Raw genomic sequence first — 18,996 nt, forward strand, 5'->3', positions numbered from 1 at the left:
GGGGGATACTAAGCTTCCGTGGGATGGGAATGTGGCTTGAAAGTTCATCTCTGGCTTATGTTTTGAAGGCATTATTAGCTAGGAGAGTTTTATGGACAAAGAACACCAGAATACAAGATTCTACTCCCCAACTCATTAATGCTGACAAGGGTGGGGCAGGAACAAACGTTTGTTTGGAAGACGTCTGAGACAGGGGGATGAATTATACAGCGATCCAGGGAGTTTCCCTAAGAATGTAAGGAAACTTAAGGAAACATGCTCTCCAGCAATCAGTCTGTTGCCCTAAACTGGTAAATTATCAAATTAAAACCCAGATAAAGCCTGGGAGTGTGGGTCAGTGGCTGCCGAGCATAACATCCTGGCTTCTACCCCAGCACGGCAAACAACAATAAAAAACAAAACAAAAACAAGAGACCGCCTTGTAGGCAGGAAGAAAGCTGGCTTCCCTTTGATGGTGAGAAACAAATCAAACTGAATAATAAAAAGAAAAGGCAAAGAAGCAATACAAAAAAACAGAAGACAGCGAGACCCCAGAGCAAGCAGAACTCTCCAGGCCACATTCAAGGGCTCCCCCGGGCCCTGCCCATACCAGGTACCCTAGGACCTGCCCCCAGACCTCAGCAATGAAGTTCTGCCTCCGTACTTGAAGGGCAACAGCTTAGACGAAATGGATACCGAGAACACCCTGGACCTTTAGACACAGATCCCTAGATGTGCAGCCAGAAATTGGCATCCCGGATCACTCCGGAGCCCTTTGGGCATGTGGGTTAGCCCAGCTCTGGGGAGGACCAGTCCCCGATTCCCCCAGGTATTTGTAGGTAGAAGCAGTTGGGAGCTTTGGAAACAGCATCCACTATTTCCAGCAGGTTCCTTGTGTTCTCAGCAGCCCTTGTAGGAAAGGCCAAGGGAAGTCCTGCGAGGTGTCTGTCCTTCCAAGGGGGACACCAAGAAGACGCATATGCCAGCCACTGCTCACTTTCCTTTTACATCCAGAAAAGATGGATATTCTGAGGTCACTGTGGTTTGGTTCTTGTTAAAAGTCTGAGTCTGGGCTGCCAAGATGGCACAGTGGGGAAAGCCTGGCGACTGAGCTCGATCCCTAGAAGCCATGCGGTAGGGGGAAAGAACCATGATGTGGGAAAGTCTTCTGTTTTGTGTTGATTTCATTGGTTAAATAAAGAAATTGCCTTGGCCCTTTAATAGGACAGAAAATTAGGTAGGCAGAGTAGACTGAACAGAATGCTGGGAGAAAGAAGCTGAGTCAGGCAGTGGCCATGATTCTCCCACCCAACACAGACACAGGTTAAGGTCTTTCCTGGTAAGCCACACCTCGTGGTGCTACACAGATTATTAAATATGGGTTAACGCAAGATGTGAGAATTAGCCAATAAGAGGCTAGAACTAATGGGCCAGGCAATGTTTAAAAAGAATACAGTTTCCGTGTAATTATTTCGGTTAAAGCTAGCCGTGCAGGAGCCGAGCGGTGGGAATGCAGCCCGCTGCTCCTCACTACAGAACCAGCTCCAGCAAATTGTCCTCTAGCCTCCGCAGGCATGCCACAGCACATGCGCATGTCCACGTGCAAGCCACGGCACATGCGCACGACCACAGAAAGCACTTCTATACGTAAAACCAATACATAAATGAAATAAAACAAAATCTGAAGCTCTGAGTCTGGGGGTTCAGGATGTAGGTCAAATGATAGAATACTTGCCTTGTATACATGAGGCCCTGCACTTTCTTTCGGGCTTTTTGGTTGGTTGTTTTGTAAAGACAGGGTCTGATGTAGCCCAGGCTTTCCTCCAACTCACTACGTAGTAGAGGATGACCTTGAACTCTTGACCTCCGGCCTCCAGTTCCTTAGTGCTGGGTTGAGTGGTAAACGCGACCACACACAGTTTATGCAGTGCTGGGGATCAAACTCAGGGCTCTGTGCATACTGGGTAAGCACTACCAACAGGGCTACACTCCCAGCCTCTTGGGTTTGATCTCAAGCAAAAATCAGTTCTGAGCCTTCCTTTGCAGGAGGAGGAGAAGCTTAAATACAGGAAGACCTGCTGCTCTGGCACAGAATCAAAAGGTCGGAGGAGGATGAGAATTGGGAAGAATCCGGAGGCCTCTTTTATCTTCTGTCCCCGAGCGTAACGTCCTGTGTTTATTCTTACCATTTAGTTTCTCTACTGTGTGATGGAACTGGAAGTGTGGGATCCCACCACCTCCATCCCACTTCCTCCTCTGTGAGGGAGATGGTGAAGAACAAAAAAGATGGTATACAAGCCACCAAGTGCAGCGCACCACGCTGTCTGCGCTCTATGCGCTACCATACAGTTCGCGAGCTTCAGGCAAGGGGCTGGAGATTGAAACATACAAAGACACACACAGACAGAGAGAAAGAGACACGGACCTCTAGTCACTGGTAAGAAGCCCTTTATTCAATAGCCCCATGGAGGCGTATATACCCATCAGTCAAGTGGGCCAACAGGTGAAAACCTTATCCTCTGATCCTCAAGGCCAAGGCAACACGTGCTCGTGAAGCAGAGCTGGTAAACAACTTTGACACAGCTTTCAGTAACTCAAATCAAAAGGAAAGTAAAGATCTCTAGCAGGGAAGAGCAGCTGGAGGCCAGGGCTCTAAATGGTCCCAACAATCAGGTTCCCGGGGTCCTGGCTGTGTCACAAGCCCGGCCATCAGTGGACCATGGGGCCTTCATCCCATGTCCCCAGCCTCGCCTTTCTGCTGCACACACAGGGTTTTCCAATCTTTGGGAAGCAGTGTCTACACTAGAGCACAGCCTTCACGTGATGCCTGAGCTTTCTTCAGGGCCTGGAAGAGTTCCCTGGCCCAAGAGAAGTAAAGTTTATACCCAAGGGCCTGGTTCTCTGGTGCAGTCACTTCCTGAATCTGACGTTTGACAGTTTTACATAAGTTGTTACCTCAGGCTTGAAGCTCAGGCATCTCCTATGACTCATGACTATCTATTTTGCTCTTTAAAGCCTTGGGTCAGTGAGATGGCTAGGCAGGTACAGGCACTTGCTGCTAAGCTTGATGACCTGAGTTCAATCCCCAGAACCCACACCGTGGAAGGAAAGCATCAAGTCCCACGAATTGCTCTCTGATCTGCATGCATGTCCTGTGACACACACATCCTGTGGCACACACATTCTGTAGCACACACACTGTGACTCGCACACCCTGTGGCACATACACCCTGTGGCACAAACATTCTACGGCACACACATGGGGATATTCTTCACTCTGGGCACTGTTTTCATATACATTCATTATTCAAATAAGTAAAACATAAGAAAATTTAAACAATAAAAAAATAAAGCGTTGGCTAAGTTTCTAGCCTGAAAGGTCATGTTCCATTGTGGTAACATTACTGCTTCTCACCAAATCACTAGTGTGGACTTGGGTGACAGGGATTGGGAAATGTGGATCCAAGGGACTCATTAGCCTGGACTCTAAGACTCCAACATCTTTCTTGTTCAAATCCTTAGTCAGTTTTAGGTTTTTTTTTTTTTTTTTTTTTTTCGGGGTGGGGAGGGTGAGGCAGGGTTTCTCTGTGTGGCTCTGACTATCCTGAAGCTTACTTTGTAGACCAGGCTGACCTTGAACTCAGAGATCCACCTGCCTCTGTCTTCCGAGTGCTGGGATTAAAGGGGTGCTCAGCCACAACCTGGCCCTAGTCATGGTTTTAATAAGAACCAAACCACAGTGACGTGTGCATCTGTCCAGCTTCTCTGAAACTAGAGGGAAAGTGGGACCCAGTTGCAGCGGACTTGCTGGAAGAACTGTCTTCACAACAGAAGCCCAGCAGCCTGAGACAGACCACCGACCCCAGGTCTCTCCAGTCTCGGCACCACTGGGACACTCTCCCTGATGTAAGAGTGGGAAGGGGCTGTCAGAAGGCCACCCACCTGCTTCCGACTTGTGCCTTGTCACAGTCCCGTCCAGAACTTGCCTCCGTCCAGGTCCCAGCCCCAGTCCCAGCTACAAGGCTGTGATGTGCCCTCTCCTCTCATTCTCAACACCCAGCCCCCAGTCCCTCATCTACCCAGCAAAGCACCCTAAGGGGACTGTGACTGTGGCCTCCACTTCCTTCCTCAGCCCATGTCCTGTCGATGAGAGAAGGGCAATGGTGAGAGACAACAGACAGCCATTGGTCAGTGCACAGTCAAGACTCAGGGACGGCCCTCCTGTCTAAAACCGAGTCTTACCAGGCTAGAGGGAAGTGGTTAGGAGCACTTGTTCTTGCAGAGGACCCTGGTTCTGTTCCCAGCACCTACATGGCAGCTTACAGTCATCCTGCACTCCAGTCCCAGGACATCCAAAGGTCTCTTCTGATGCCTGCAGACACCAGGCAAGCAGGGCACCCCTATACATACATGTGAGCAAAACCACTCATACACATAAAATAAAACCTAAGAAGAGTGGGTGGTGGTGGCGCACTAGGGAGGCAGAGGCAGGTGAATCTCTGTGAGTTCAAGGCCAGCCTGATCTACAAGAGCTAGTTCCAGGACAGGCTCCAAAGCTACAGAGAAATAGAGATGGCTCAGTGGTTAAGAGCACTGGTTGCTTTTCCAGAGGACCCAGGTTCAGTTCCCAGCACCCACGTGGCAGTTCACAACTGTCTGTAAATCCAGAGCCAAGAGATCTGACCCCTTCAGAGACATACACACAGGCAAAACACCAATGCACAGAAAATAAAGACAAATAAATCTTTTTTAAAAAAAAATAAAACCTGTGGGTGGTGATGGCACATGCCTTTAATCCCAGCATTTGGGAGGCAGAGGCAGGTGGATCTCTGTGAGTTCGATGCCAGCCTGGTCTACAGAGTGAGTTCCAGGACAGGTTCCAAAGCTACACAGAGAAATTCTGTCTCGAAAAACAAACAAACCAGCCGGGCGGTGGTGGCGCACGCCTTTAATTCCAGCACTCGGGAGGCAGAGGCAGGCAGATCCCTGGGAGTTCGAGGCCAGCCTGGTCTACAGAGCTAGTTCCAGGACAGGCTCCAAAACCACAGAGAAACCCTGTCTCGAAAAATCAAACAAACAAACAAACATGCAAATCTAAATCTTTCTCAGGAAGAGGTGCTGGGGGTTAGCCTAGATCCCACATCACAGAGCTATTCTGCACCCCGGGACGCTGTGTTCAAATATATATAAGATTCAAAGGCAGGCACAGTGTGTGCCGGTGGTTCCAGCACACTGAGGCAGGAGAACTGCTTGAACCAGGGGCTCAGAGCCAGCCTGGGATGTATTGTCGGACTCTGTCTCTTCGCTTGTTTTTGTTTTTGAGACAGGCTCTCAAGTAGCTCAGGCAAGCCTCAAGCTTGGTGGGTGGGCATATGCATGCCTGAGAATGACCTTGAATTTCCGATCCTCCTGCCTCTCTACCTCCAGACAGGCACGTGCCACTGCGAGTTCCTGCAGCAAAGGAATGGAACCTGGCACTGTGTGTGCTAGGCAATCACTCTGCCCACTGAGTTACACCTTCAACCCAGACTGCCTCTATAAAAAGAAAACTAACCAGGCATAGCATTACATAGCTACAATCTTAGCACTGGGAGATGGAGGCAGGAGGACTGAGAGTTCAAGGGCAGCTGTCCTCGTCACTACGGCTGTGATGGAACACCATGACCAAAGCTGCTTGGGGAGGACAGGGTTTGTTCAGCTTACACTTGCACATCGTCTAATCACTGAGGGAAAGTCTGGACAGGAGCTCAGACGGGGCAGGAACCTGGTGGCAGGAGCTGATGCAGAGGCCATGGAGGGATGCTGCTGACTGGTTTGCTCCTCATGGCTTGCTCAGCCTGCTTTCTTATAAAACCCAGGACCACCTGCACAGGGATGGCACCACCCACAAGGGGTTGGACCCTCCCCAACCCATCACTCATTTAAAAAATGCTCCACAGGCTTGTCCATAGCCTGGCTCTCACGAAGGCACTTTCTCAGGTGGGATTTCTCCTCCCAGATGACTCTAGCTTGTCAAGTTGACATAAAATTGGCCAGCACTCCAGCTTCAACTACTTAACGAATTCAGGAGCCTCTGCCTCAGAAAAACAAACAAAATAAAAGAACAAATCCATAGCATTTCAATTGAAACAATCATATTGAACACTACGAGTGTGTGTGTGTGTGTGTGTTTTTGGTTTTTCAAGACAGGATTTCTCTGTAGCTTTGGAGCCTGTCCTGGAACTAGCTCTTGTAGACCAGGCTGTCCTCGAACTCACAGAGATCCTTCTGCCTCTGCCTCCTGAGTACTGGGATTAAAGGCGTGCACTGCCATTGCCCAGCTAATCTTAATATTTTTTAAACAGTAGCATAGGGCTCAGTAGTTAAGAGTACTTGCTGCTTTTGCGGAGGACCCAGGTGTAATTCTCAGCATCCACATGGCCACTTACCATCATCCATAACGCCAGTTCCAGGGCATCTGATCTCTTCTTCTGGCCTCTATAGGTACCAGGCATGTACATGGTGCACAGACATGTGTGCAGACAAACACTCATACACAGAAAATACGTATAAATCTTTTTAAAAGATTACTTTATTAGCACACTAAATCATACAATCCAAGGGCAGATTAAGTCTGGAAATTACCTTACTTTTTGTTCTGGGGTTTAAATTAAAAACAAAACTGTGGGATGGAAATATTTATCTTCATTTCCTTTCCTGCTGCTGAGCTCGGGCACTCTGACAAGATGAAATTAGGAGAAACAGGTCCATTTGAGTTCCGTCTCCGGAGGCAGGGACGGCGAGGTGGCAGGAGATTGAAGTTGCTGCCCCCCTTCAATACAGTTCCTTATGTTGTGCTGACCCCCGACGAGAAAATCGTGCCCATTGCTGCTTCTTAACTGTAATTTCGCTGCTCTTGTGAACGGTAATGTAAATGTTTGGATGACAGAGGTTTACCAAAGGAATCTCAACCCATTGAGAACTGGCGTTCTAGAGTATATCAAGTTGAAAATTAACCCTCACCATCAAAGATTGAGCTCAGGGCCTCGTGTGTGTTAGAGCTAGGTCTCTCTCTCTCTCTTCTTCTTTTTGGCGGTTTTCATGTAGCATTACATGTAGGATTATAGGCCTTCAATACCACCTAACCCAACTACCTTATTTTTGTAGTGCAAATGAACTTAAATGATTTGCAAAATGTCCGTGCTATCTGTGATCTCCGTGGGTGACAAAGTCATAGGTCTGGCTGACACTGTGTGTGCATAGCAGAAGAAAAGGCTCCATTTCAGGAGGGAGCTGGGGGATGTGAAGCTGCGGTTTGTTCCCAACAGTTCACGAATTCCTTTGAATTCCATGTGTCACTCTAGCTGTGTCAGAATGCTTGGAGGCCCCAAGTCCAATTCCCAGCACCCACGCTCATACACACGCGCACATGCACTCACGAGTGTACACACATACACATTCTGAAGCTGCAACAAATTAGGGTTAGGGTCAAGCACTAGGTTTTAAACTTGTCTCAGTGGAGGACTCCTGCCCCTCCCCCCACCTGAACTGGAATCCCAACCTCAGAATCCATTGTGGTTTAGAAATTCCCCTGTGGGGGGCTGGAGAGATGGCTCAGCGGTTAAGAGCATTGCCTGCTCTTCCAAAGGTCCTGAGTTCAATTCCCAGCAACCACATGGTGGCTCACAACCATCTGTAATGGGGTCTGGTGCCCTCTTCTGGCCTTCAGGCATACATGCACAAAGAATATTGTATACATAACAAATAAATAAATAAATAAATAAATAAATAAATAAATAAATAAATAAATAAAAATATAGCCGGGCGGTGGTGGCGCACGCCTTTAATCCCAGCACTTGGGAGGCAGAGGTAGGCGGATCTCTGGGAGTTCGAGGCCAGCCTGGTCTACAAGAGCTAGTTCCGGGACAGGCACCAAAGCTACAGAGAAACCCTGTCTCGAAAAAGCCAAAAAAAAAAAAAAAAAGAAATTCCCCTGTGGGGAGACTGGAGAGATGGCTACTCAGTGGTTAAGATCATTGGCTGCATTTCCAGAGGACTCTGGATCCATTCCCAGCACTGGCATGGCAGCTCCCAACTATCTGAACTCCAGTTCCAGGATCTGATGCCCTCTTCTGGTCTCAGCCGGTACTGCATGCATGTAGTGCTTAAAGTCCGGGGGGTTCAAACACAAGCATGGCATGACCTGGATGCCTTGGCCAATTGCCTATAATCCTGGCACTTGAGAAGGGGAGGCAAAAGGATCAGGAGTTCAAAGCCAGTCACAAGAGACCCAGCCTCAACAAACCAAGAAACAAGAAGCTGTATAGGATACACAGGGATGTGAACAAAGTCAAGGCTTATTGATATTCCGCCATGGAGTGCATGCATCTTAGATAAAGAGGGCGAGATGAGGGGCTCATCAGGGTGATGTAGGAAGTACTTGAAGGAAGCCAGGGAAGGAGGTCCATAAAGAATTGTCCTTCTGCCACCAGGAATAGGAGCCCAGGGACTGCTGGCCACTTCCAGGAAGAAAGCTGAAGCCAGCCTCTACCCCCGAGCTCTGGTCTGGAAGACAATGACATGTGACTGTTCCAATGCTCAGCAAGGGTGAAGGGAGCTGCCACCCCGCCACACAATAGGGGACATGGAGCTGGAGGAAGTAGGTGACATTCCTTCACCACTGGCAGAAGCTCTGGGGCCCACCCATCACGGCCATACCCAGTGGCCGTGGAGCCAGCTGGATGACCAGCTCCCAGCGCCGGTCTCTCCCTCCCGCCTCTTGGCTTTGGCCCCTTTGGTAGAAAGGCCACTCCTGGGTGTTCTGTGAACTCTTCAAAGATATTCCTGCCTTGGAGGCATTGTATGTTCTCTCATTTCTTCTGGGGTTTTTTAAAGTGTAATTTTGTGTGTGTGTGTGTGTGCGCGCATGCATATAAATCAGAGAACTTTCAGAAATGGGTTCTCCTCTTCTATATAGGTTCCATATAGATTCCACGGATGGAGCCCAACTTGCCAGGCTTGACGGCAGGTGCCTTTATCTACTGCGCCATTGTGTTGATTCCTCTTACCTGGATTTCCACCCTCAGATACTTCTGCCACTCACCGCCATTTTAAGAGCCCCTCCTGTCCTATCAACGGCCCAGCATGTCTACCAGGCTGTGTCATTTCCTACAACCTAGCGTGTCAGTGTCCATCCATGTATTAACGGTCTGCCTCTGTCACTGGAATGTGGACTCTAGGAACACAGGAACTGTATCATGTTTCATCGTGACATGTCACTGTGTCCCTAGCATCTAGAGCAGCTCCTGGCAGCCACCGGGCACCCACCTCCCTTTCTTTGGCTTAGAAGTTGCTGGGAAATTACCCAAGCACACACCAGATTGCTTCTCACAAAAAAAAAAAAATCTTTTTTTTTTAAAACTGTACCAAAGGAGGCAGCATGCTTCTGAAAGCCATGGCTACTGGGACCCCAAAATGTGACCTTATTTGGAAATGGATTTTACACAATGTAGTCAAAGGGTAATGAAGTGATACTGGACCAGGATGGCCCTTATTTGTTGACTAGTCTCGGCAAGAAAAGGGAAATTTGGCTGGGTGGTGGTGACTCACACCTTTAATCCGGGTACTCAGGGGGCAGAGGCAGGCGCATCTTTGTGAGGTCAGTCTGGTCTACAGAGTGAGTTCCAAACAGCCAGGGCTATAAAAGAAACCCCGTCTTAGAAAAGAAGGAGCGAAGGGAGGGGATGGGAGGGGAGAGGAAAGAAAGGGAAGAGTAGGGGAGGGGAGGAGAGAAGGGAGGGGAGGAAAGGGAAATTTGCACAAAGGGGAGAAAATACGAGACAAAGAATGTCGAGGCCTATGGTTAAAAAGCCTGAGGGACAGCATCTCTTAAACCCCTAGAGCAGAGGCACATAGTCAACCATCACCTTGATTCTGAACCTCTGGTCTCCATACGAGGAGGGAAGACATTCCTATGGTGGTGAGCTTTCTAGCCACCCCTGGAGTCCAGAACATTGCTGCCTGCTGCAAACACGTGACTCAAAGCAGGTTGTTGCGAAGCTCTCCATGCCCAGGGCCTGCCCACAGCCTCCTACTCCAGAAAGAGGAAGTGAAAGCTGACAGTGCAGGGCAAAGGGAGAGTCAGAGGGAGGGCTGCAGGTCTCTGCTGGCACGGCCCCACACAGGGCACGGCTGCTCAGTGAACACAGCCACAGCCTGCCGTGCTATGTGCATGGCGTTTTTTAGATGTTTTACATTTATTTTAGACATATGTTATTTTATGTAGGTGAATATTTTGCCTGCATATATGTGCACCAGGTGCAAACCTGGCACAAAACAAAACAAGTGTGTGTGTGTGTGTGTGTGTGTGTGTGTTGAACCCAGGACCTTGTACATACTAGGCAAGCGCTCTACCATTGAACTGTATTCCTGCCACATATTAATTTTTTTAAGTTTTTTGCTTTGTTTTGTCTTTGAGAAGAAGTCTCTCTGTGTAGCCCCTGGCTATCCTGAAACTCACTTTGTATACCAGGCTGGCCTTGACCTCACACAGATCACCTGCCTCTACCTCCTGAGTGCTGGGATTAAAGGTATGTGTTATCATGCCCCGAAAATTTTAATAGTAAATTTCAACTGCAAGTCAACTTCTATTTTAACGTATCAATAAAAATCATTAATTAGACATTGTATTACCTCCCCCCCCTTTAAGGACAGAGTCTTGTGTAGTCAAGACTGGCCTTGAACTTGCTCACAGTGGTTCACACCATCAGAGAAGCATCTTTTTAACGGTTGCATTTTGTTTAGGCAGAGATAAAATCTTCCTGTGCAGCCCAAGCTGGTCCTCAACTTGTGATAGTCCTCTAGCTTCTGCCTCCCAGTGTTGGGGCGCTAGCCCAGCTTCTGCTTCCCAGTGTTGGGGTGCTAGGTGTGTACTTCAAGCTCGACTTTCCCTTTTTCTTTGACACTGGGGGTTACACCCAGGGCTGTGCACCAAGCTGCTTCCCTAGCTACATTTTTCGGCCTAAACCCTCAAAGCCACTTTGTGACCACAGCGCCTCTCAGTGCGGAGCGTCAGGCGCTCAAGGGCTTTTCATAGCTACAGCTCCACACTGGGTGATTCAGAAATAGGGGCTTCCAGGAGGACTAGCAAGGGGGTTACCATAAGTCTGAGAGCCTCCAAAGCTTCCTGACAGAGCTGTGGAAAATCCCACAAATTTCTCTGAAGTCGTTGACCAAGACTAGGGGCACTTGCCTTTTCCTGAGGCAAGAGCAGGCAGCTTTATAAAGTCCTCCAAGATGTCTGGGCCTCCCAAAAGTCCAGAGAACCCATGCAGAGGCTACAGGTTGATGGACTGAAGAGACTCTTCCTTGTGCAAGAGAGGTCTTTGAGGAGAAAACCCCAACTGAAAAAATGCCTCCGGAAGACTGGGCTGCAGGCAAACCTGCAGAATATCTTCTTAATTGGTGATTGATGGGGGAAGAGCCCAGCCTGTGGTGGGTGGTGCCATCCCTAGGCTGGTGGTCCTGGCTTCCATGGGAAAGCAGGTTAAGCAAGCCAGTAAGCAGGGCCCTCCATGGCCCCTGCATCAGTTCCTGCATCCAGGTTCCTGTCCTGACTTCCTTGGATGATGGATTATGAATGTGGACACACAAGCCACATAAACAAACCCTCCCCTCCCCAAGTTGATTTGGTCCTGTGACATGGCACTGGACCGCTTGCTCCTGCCCCTCCCCTCCCAGGACCGTGGAGGCTGAGATTCTCAGCATGACATCAGCAGCCGGAGAGGCCGGAAGACATTGAAGTCAGCACGATGCGGTTGTCACAGCCTCCTGCACCGACACATCCTGTACCCAACAGTTCTCAGAGAAGTTTCCACAGAAACGCAGTGGCTTCCTCTTTCCTATCCATGCTTACTCTCGAAGGCCTCCATCGATTGGCATGAGCTCGCCCCTGGCACTCCGAGGGAGACGGGCTCACAGGAGAAATCACCCCCCTCACCCAAGGAAGGACCGCTGAGGAAAGTTCTTTCCCCTCAAACCTGGCTGATCAGAGAATAAGCTCTCTTCCTGCCTCTGCCGTAGGGCCTTTGGTCTGGAAGTTCCCAGGGGAGATACCCCTGGCGGAAGAAAGCTGGCTTTGCCATCCTTTCAATGGTGAAGCCAGATAAACCACTTTCTAGCACTGTGACCTTGGGGAGGGTTTTCTGTATCCTTTGGAATCTATTTCCTTCCACAGATATTGGAGATGATGTGAATTAAATTAGTCACAGTTGGCCAGGAAGTGGTGGCACACACCTTTAATCCCAGCACTCGGGAGGCAGAGGCAGGTCTACAGAGGCCAGCCTGGGCTACAGAGTGAGTTCCAGGATAGATGTTACACAGAGAAACCCTGTCTCAAAAAACAAAAACAAGAAATCATTCACAGTTGTAAGAGGAGCTGGGTGTGGTTCTCAGAGACCCACCAGGACCTCCTCCCTCTGCCTTGGCCATCCCATGTGACAGGGCAGTGTGTTCTAGTGGTTTGAAGGATAACCATAGGTGTCAGACACCAGCACCTGTAGGGCTTACCTCTCACTGAGACAAAATACACAAGCAAGAATAACATAGGATGGAAAGAGTTTTGATTGACAGTTTCAAGTTCTGGACTACAGTTGCTCAGCCAAGTTGCTTGTTTGGGGGCTTTGTGGAGACAGCACATCACTGTGGAAGTGTGGGGACAGTAGAAACTGCTTACCTTCTAGAACTGTGGTTCTCAACCTCCAAAGACCATTGTAAACCACAGATACTTATATTATGATTCATAACAGTAGCAAAATTATAGTTATGAAGTAGCAATGAAAATAATTGTAGGGTTGGGGGTCACCACAGCTGGAGGAACTGTACTAAAGGGTCTCAGTATTGGGAAGGTGGAGAACCGCTGCTCTAGAAGCTCAGAGGGGAGGGACAGCCCCTTAATGTTAAGCTATAACGCCATAAATGGGTGACTTTACATATGCAGTAAGAGTCATATGGATCCAGACAGCTCCCATAGGCCCACTTTAAACACTGTTATATTGGGTCCCAAACCTTCAACACATAAGCTATTGGGGGACATTTGAGAGCTAAACCATAACACACATCTCCAAGGTATGGAGAATCACAGTTAGAATTTGGAGACCTTGAACCCAAACCAAGTTTCATGATCCAGTCCTACCAACATCACAGAGCACTGGATGCTGGCCCTCTGGGCCCCCTCCAAAGCCAGTGACTGGGCTTCTGTGATTTCCCCTGCGCAGCAACAGGCATGTTGATTCTCTGCCACCATCTCTAAGAAATGATCCTTTCTCTTGCTGTTGAGATCCAGTTTCTCTAAGTAGCCCTAGCTAACCTCAAACATGTAAACATCCTGTCTCAGCCTTCTGAGTGCTGGGGTCATGAGTATACCCTACCTTACCCAGACATATGTCTTCTTCCCCTCTTCCCATTCTCTCTCTCTCTCTCTCTCTCTCTCTCTCTCTCTCTCTCTCTCTCTCTCTCCTTTCTTTCTTTCCTTCCTTTCCTTTCTCCCCTGCCCCCCACTTGTAGCCTAGGAGGCCTCAAACTTACCATCTAACCCAGGATGACCCTGAATACCTCATCCTTCAGCTTCCACCTCCCGAGTGAGTGCTGAGATTACTGGCACATACCACCAGGCTTATGCCACGCTGGTGCTCAAACCCAGGGCTTCAAGCATGCTAGGCAAGCACTCCACCATCTGACCTACATCCCCAGCTTGATGACACGTTTTTTAAAAAGACATAAATTCCCAGGCCAAGTGTCAAACAAGGATTGTGAGAGACATGGATGGAAATGCTGTAGTAAAACTCATTGTTTATGCTAACTAATAAATGTTTTTAAGTGCATAAATTTAGCACAACAGGATGGTGCACGCCTTTGATCTTAGCACCAAGGAGACAGAGGCAGGTGGATCTCTGTGAGGTTTTTTTTTTTTTTGGTTTTTTTTTTTTTTGGATTTTTTGAGACAGGGTTTCTCTGTAGCTTTTGGTTCCTGTCCTGGAACTACCTCTTGTAGACCAGGCTGGCCTCGAACTCACAGAGATCCACCTGCCTCTGCCTCCCGAGTGCTGGGATTAAAGGCGTGCGCCACCACCGCCCGGCCCTCTGTGAGGTTTAAGGCTAGCCTGAACTACAAGGTGAGTTCCAGGTCAACCAGAGCTACAAAGTTAGCCTTTTCATTTTCTTTCTCTCTCTCTCTCTTTCTTTCTTTTCTTTTTTGTACATAAATTCTCAAGTGATATACTGCTTCAGAAAGTCCCAGATGGGAAACTCTTAGAGATTCCCTGAATGCGGGGGTGGGGACATCCTAAAGGTCCCTATTCCGAGTGCTGTCAGGGGCCTCCCAAAGGATGCTGGGGTCTACTCCCGGTTCTCCCTGTGGGCCTCTGCTTCCAGCAGGGCAATCACCTCCTGGCCTGTGAACCCTGCTAGAGCTCATCATACCCAGCCTCTCCTGTTCCCAGTCCCTTGGTATCCAGAAAGTCCCACTTCTCCCTTGAAATTTCCAGGCTGCTCCAGCCCACGGTTGGCGAGCTTCCTACGGATTCCCAGAGGCTGATGGCATGGGCTCCCTGACGGGGACTCAGTACGGGAGCCTTGCACGAAAGAAATACTCAGAAAAACTGTGCTGAGCACTGGGTTGGATAAACCGCACGCACGGACGAGTCAGTCGGAGCTGACTTTGACTGGAAGCCCCGACAGAAGCTGAAGCTGCCTGTGCCCTGGGTCAAGAGAGGAAATTGAGACCGAGAGGGAACGAGCGTGGCTACAAGAAGTCTAACCGCAGTGTGCTGTGTCTTGTTTTTTCTCTGCCCACGACTTTTAGTTTCAGAAACTAAAAGTTTTAGCCTTATTTCTGGATTAGGTCTCTGGTCAGAAGCCTTCCCGGTTTGCTGGGCTGGCGACAGGGAGGGGGCCCTCTAAGGAGGACTGGCCCTCCCTCAGCCTCGGGAACGTGGGAATCACAAGGTGAGAAGAGTGTGGCGGGCAGAAGGGCCTGTCCAGTTGGGTTGCTTCCACAACCGTTAGCTGTCTTTAACCTCACTGACAACGGTGAAGAATTGGGTAACCATCCAGTTTCCCCTTTCTCAGCATTACCATAAGCTTTGAGCCAGCCCTGCTACCTGAGGATGTCCGTTTCTATACCCCTTCTTTTTTTTTGGGGGGGGGGGGTTCGAGACAGGGTTTCCTCTATGTAGCCTTGACCATCCTGTAACTTGTTCTGTAGACCAGGCTGGCCTCGAACTCACAGAGATCCGCCTGCTTCTGCCTCGCGAGTGCTGGGACCAAAGGTGTGTGCCAACACGGCTGGCTGGGCTGGAGTCTTTCTTAATTGAGCTTCCCTCCTCTCAGATGACTTCAGCTTATGTCAAGCTGACATAAAACTAGGCTGAGCGAACAAAAGGTCACAGCTGTTGACTGGAAAAGACTGAGACACAGGCTCAAGTCTTGGTGATAAACTTGGGCTTCCAGTGCCACACCCACAAGTCCTTGCATGGGAACAGAGAGGAGACTATATTGGTGGATGGATTCCCAGACCAGAGGGTTGGGAGTGCTTCCTACACCTGCTCTAAAATAATACTGACGGTTTGTTTGTTCCTGATATGGCCCAGGCTGGTCTCTCACTATCCTCCTGCCTCAGTCTCCCAAGGTCTGGGATCACAGGTGTGTGCCACTACATTCCAGTTTACACTAACTTTTTTTTTGTAGGGTTTTTGTTTTTGTTTTTTTTTTTTTGAGACAGAATTTCTCTGTGTATTTCTGGCTGTCCTGGAACTAGCTCTTGTAGACCAGGCTGGCCATGCACTCATACAGATCCACATACCTACCTACTGAACACTGGGATTAAAGGCGTGAGCCACCACCGTCCGGTTTAAACATTTAAGATGAATGGAGACTATTGCCAGGTTTTTGATGTCTCAATTATAGTTAAGACAGCGACAAGCCCACTCCCACATGACTCACTTCCCCTCAAATCCAAGAGATACTGGCTTTGAACTCTTGAACTTCCGATCCTCCCTCCACCTCCAAAGGGTGAGATCACAAATGCATGGCACCGTGCCTGTGTATGCCACTGTTGGTGTCTTTAACGACAGACAGCTTAATTATTTGAGGGAAATGGGCCCTGCTGTGGTGGGTCTTGAGGAGTCTGAAACCTGCAGAGCAGTTCGGAAAGGACAGAACTTCCAGGAAAAGCTGATGTCAGTCTTACGTTCAAGGCAATCTGGGAACAGAATCCTTCCTCCTCCAGGGAATGGCAGCCTTAAGACTGTTTAACTGGACGCGGGCCACCACATTTTGCAAGGGGATCTTTCGTTTTGTTGCTGTTGCTTATTTGAAACTCAAATGTGGTCAAGGATGACCTGGAATGTTTGCTGGGATTATGGGCAGGTACCCCAAGGTCCACCTTGAAATTCTGTGTTACTCCAAGTCCACTGATCTCCCAGATGCTTCACAGAAACATGTACAATGCTTGGGTTTGGTTTTGTTTTGAGGAGGCAGGGCCTTGGGCATTAGAGTCTAGTTACCACCAAATTACAGACTCAGCCTCAGAACAATATTTGCCCCAGTAGCCGGCACCAGAACCTCGCCAGGCTGACAGAGGTTCGCCGTCTGAGACATGTGCTCATGTACAGGGTGCCCAGGAGTAGTTGGCACAGTCTGGCCTGTGTGAGCCTTATCAGTCTTGGGACAATGCTTGATCCTTTCTCTACAGCCTGACAACTGTCTCAGTGGCAGTCACTGGTGGTTCCATTCCTGAGAGCAGCTTGGAGCTCCATCCTCCTTGTGTTCACTGCGGCTTCCCTTTGCTCAGAAGATATGGTCACTCGAGCTCCACCCTGAGGACGGTGGTGGAACTGCATGAGCTAAAAGGCGCTGGGATCGCTGTTTCTATCCTACCCTACAGAGAGTTCCTCCGGGTCAGACCTCACCAGAACATAGCCCTTCTTAGGTATGAAATGGGCCATCATAGAGTACCTGCTCCATTTCAAACATGTCAGCTTCCTAAGAGACAGTCTGGCTGTACCTGAAGTCAGTAGAATTGTTTCTAAATAACTCCCTTTCCCTTTCCTTGCCTCCCTTGAGGCAATCTAGAATATTCTCCAGGAGTCTTTAGGGAGTGCCTGCTTGTCACCTGGGAATTCTTCCCTTGGGACTGAGACCCAGGACTGTGATGCAGCCAGCGGAATCCTCTCAGGACCGTCTCTCAGGGCGGCTGCAGCTGCTAGGCTACTGGAGGCTGCTGAAGATGTTTGTTCTGCCCCTCTGTCCCCAGGCTGTATCCAATCTCGGGCTATTAGGGATAGAACAGCAATGAACAAGGATGCATAAGTATCTCTAGTATGATGCAGAGCCCTTTGGGTCTATGTCCAGGAGTGGCACGGCAGGCTCTTGAGGTGGGTCCATCCCCAGCTTCCTGTGGAACGGCCATACTGCATCCGCAGTGGCTGTACAAGTTTGTGCTCCTACCAGCAATGAATGAAATGTTCCTCTTACTCCACATCCTCACCACCATGAGCTGTCATTTATTTTTTTGATCTTGGCCATTCTGACTGGTGTAAGATGAAATCTCAAGTTTTCATCTGCATTTCTCTGATGGTAAAGGATGGTGAAATTATTTCTCAACCATTTGCGTTTCATCTTTTGAGAATTCTTCCCTTAGTTCTGCACCCCATTTTAGTTTCTTGATTTTTGATTTTTTTTAGTTCTTTGTGTTTTAGATGCTAACCCTCTCTCACATGGATAAGGATCTTAAAATCTTTGATGCCCTTTGCCTTACAGCTTCCCAGTCTCAAGAAGTCCATTTACTGTTCTTCTTTGTGCCTGAGCTATCGGTGCCCTAATCAGAAACTCATCTCCTGTGCCAATGAGTTCAAAACTATCCCCACTTTCTCTTCTACCAGATTCAGGGTGTCTGGTCTTATGTTGAGGTCCTTGGACCATTTGGAGATGAGTTTTGTCCAAGGTAACAAATATGGACCTATTTGCATTCTTCTATATGCAGCTATCCAGTTTTTGTTTTTGTTGTTTTGTTTTTCGAGACAGGGTTTCTCTGTAGCTTTGAGGCCTATCCTGGAAGTAGCTCTTGTAGACCAGGCTGGTCTCGAACACACAGAGATCCACCTACCTCTCCCTCCCAAGCGCTGGAATTAAAGGTGTGTGTCACCACTGCCCAGCTGGCCATCCAGTTTTAACAGCACCATTTGTTGAAGATGCTGTTTTTTTTCTCTAGTGTGTATTTTTGGCTTGTCCACAATCAGGTGTCTGCCAGGCATATGCCTCTGTGAGTTCGAGACCAGCCTGGTATCAGAGTTAGTTTCAGGACAGCCAAGGCTGTTGAACGGTGAAGCCCTATCTCAAAAAACAAACAAACGAAAGTTCTACTTTGTCTTGAAATGTTTTCATTATTTCATTAAACTGTTCTTTTTTCTGGTGCAGTGGGGAAGGGGGCTGTCCTGGAACTTGCTATGTAGACCAAGACAAACAGCCTCAAACTCAGAGGCTGTATTGTGAGACCCTGTCTCAGAAAGAACAAGGAAAGAAAAGAAAGCTACAAACATAAAGTGACTAATACAGCCATAGAGAAGAGGTAAACAAGACTGCAGGAGAGACTGAGCTCTGAGCTGACATGCGGCGGCTGCTGTGGGACGCGTCACATCCTCTGATACAGGTCGCTCAATCTTTATTAACATTTATTTTATTGAGACAGGGTTTCTCTGTGTAGCCCTGACCATCTTGGCCTCGAACTCACAGGTATCAGCCTGACTCTGTCTCCTGAGTGCCGGGATCAAAGGCTGTGCCATTTTCTGTGTTTCTGCAGAACAGCTGCTGGTGACTAGATCAGAGATGACTGATAGTGACAAATGTGTTGATAACAGGAAAGACAAAGATACCAAGAACCCCAAGTGAGACATTCAGAAGGAAGCCCGACAGAGCTCCGCGCTGATCGAGCTGGAGGCGGTGTCTGTAGGTCACAGCTCACTCAGCAGTCCACTGCATCAG

This window comes from Chionomys nivalis, chromosome 19 (genome assembly GCF_950005125.1).
Source record: "Chionomys nivalis chromosome 19, mChiNiv1.1, whole genome shotgun sequence".
Classification (NCBI taxonomy): Eukaryota; Metazoa; Chordata; class Mammalia; order Rodentia; family Cricetidae; genus Chionomys; species Chionomys nivalis.